The 2,411-nt window shown below is 35.0% G+C and overlaps 1 non-coding gene across 1 annotated transcript; it reads left to right on the forward strand.

Annotated features, from left to right (window-relative positions):
• Window positions 1-916: 916 nt before the first annotated feature.
• LOC121376568 lies at window positions 917-1,035 on the forward strand. The gene has a single exon (XR_005958470.1). It is a non-coding gene; the product is annotated as a 5S ribosomal RNA (ribosomal RNA).
• Window positions 1,036-2,411: the final 1,376 nt, after the last annotated feature.

Genomic DNA, 2,411 nt, shown 5'->3' on the forward strand with positions numbered 1-2,411 from the left:
CTCGAGTCTTAACGTCAGTACTTAAATGATGTTTTTAAATTAACAACAACTAGTGCAACTAAAATTGTTAAAATTCTAACAATAATATATTTTGCTATCTAGTTTGCTTAAAAATTTGCGTTAATCACAAGTGATTATTTGAAGCAACACTAAATTACTTTGAACTAACGCTGTAATGGGAAAAAAGAGAAGTTTTATAGTTGACGACAATACAATGTTACCGATCAAAATAAGTCTGACAAATTTCACGAATTTCCTAATTTATCGCTGATATCAAATCTGAACACTATTTCTTGTCATTGTATTGTTCAGTTATTTCTATTGATTGTCAAAATTCACAAATTGTGTTTATAACACTTTTGCTTAACGCTTCTTTGACTTGACCTTGTAATACATCAGCTAAAATGGCGGCAGCTGTCAAAGTAAGAAAGTAACTATAAATGGATGCCGACGATTCTGCAAAAATAATAAAATACCATGTGCTAGAAAACTGGCGAAATATATCTGTAAATAAGATTAATCATTCATGTATTGTTACTTTGTCAATTACCAAAACATCTTCTTTTTAGATATAAAGAAACTTTTTAAAACTGTAAAATTCTTAAGGAATACTAATAATTGATGCAATAGCGAGTTTAAAAGTGTGGGAAATACACGTAACAATCGAAAGGATGAGTCCGTTGTTTAGAACGTCGCCATTTGTCTGCTGAAATCGGCTGCTAGCGTAATTGACTGCTAGATTGCACTCGGTAACTCCTTTTCGCCACGCGGTACACATAATGTGTGGATTATTACTATTCACTAAAATTGCACGTAAACACCCCACCAAAAAGCCATAAAACAAATCAAAAGCTACGGCCATATAACTGACTTCCGGAAAATTACATATGTATACCACTATTTTTCATCATTAGTTGTCTACGGCCATACCACGTTGAAAGCACCGGTTCTCGTCCGATCACCGAAGTTAAGCAACGTCGGGCCCGGTTAGTACTTGGATGGGTGACCGCCTGGGAACACCGGGTGCTGTAGACATTTTTTTTTTTTTTTTTTTTTTTTAAATATATATTATACATTTCTTTATCATTATTGTCATTGCTATTTTTATTATTTTGTTTGTTTGTTTGTTTGTTTGTTTCTTGTTTTGGCTTTCAAGGACGACTTCTGATATATGTAGGGACGCTATTTCTAGTTGGACCTGACACGGCGAGCTACAGAAGCTTTGTCATTATTTTATCATTTGTACACATCCCTTCATGGGCGTACATAGGATTTTGAAAAGGGGGGTTCCAATACATAGGATTTTGAAAAGGGGGAGGGGGGGGGGGAGGTTCCAAAATAGATTGCAGAGATATTGGGCATATATTTCTATGTTGAGTAAATATAATAATGTCAGATATATTAAATTATAAAAAAGCGATTTCGGGGGGGGGGGGGGGTTCGGGGTTCGGTCGACCCCCCCCCCCCCTATGTACGCCCATGCCCCTGAATGAAACTAGGGTAGGGACACTAAAATCAAATAATAGGAACCCCCATTATTTTGGACGATATTTGTGATAGTCCAGACTGTCAATGTATTCCTTTTCTAATCACTGCAGTCCACATAATGATGGGATAATCATGTATGCATGCTTGTAACCATTAAATTACTATGTATTTCATTAGAGGAACCCCTCGAGATGACAAAAATAATAACATTTTAAGATAGACTTCCTATATTAGTCCCAAAATGTTATGCTAATGTCATAAGCGTTACGACTTACGACAAAAGTGACCATATGCATTCTGGTTTTTAAGCATGGAAATAGAAGTTGCATATGAAAATTGATGTCTACTTTTGTAATTTTGTTGTGTTATCAACCGTACAATGCCTAACTTTGGCCACGTGATGTCATAATCCAAAATGGCCGCCATCAGATTTTGCATGCATTACCTTTGTTTTCATTATATTTGAAGTTAAAACCTGCTTCTTCATTTATTTGATTATCTTCTCTGTTTGAAATGGTTTTAACTGAACTAAGATGATAAAACAGACCAAAAAAAGTTATAGAAAGGAATATTTGTTTAATGACACCACAGCACATGTTTTTGAACTATGTCTTCAGACTTCTTGATATCTAACAAAGTTATTTGGAAATTTGGTCGAGATAGTCAGGCCCGTAGCCAGCCACATTTGCGGGGCTGGGGGGGGGGGGGGATTGAGATATTGGGTGGAACTAAATTTATATCATGAGTGCCGAAGGCACCCGAATCGATTTTAAAAATGCTTCATAAAAACTATTAGCGGTATGTTGTATAGTTATACAGATATTAGAAGTAATACAAAGTTCTATGAAAATTAGTCTTTCTCGTTTATTTGTTGTTGTTCTTCTTCTTTTTAGATATAAAGAAACTTTTTAAAACTGTAAAAT

The sequence above is a fragment of the Gigantopelta aegis genome, chromosome 6 (genome assembly GCF_016097555.1).
Source record: "Gigantopelta aegis isolate Gae_Host chromosome 6, Gae_host_genome, whole genome shotgun sequence".
NCBI lineage: Eukaryota > Metazoa > Mollusca > Gastropoda > Neomphalida > Peltospiridae > Gigantopelta > Gigantopelta aegis.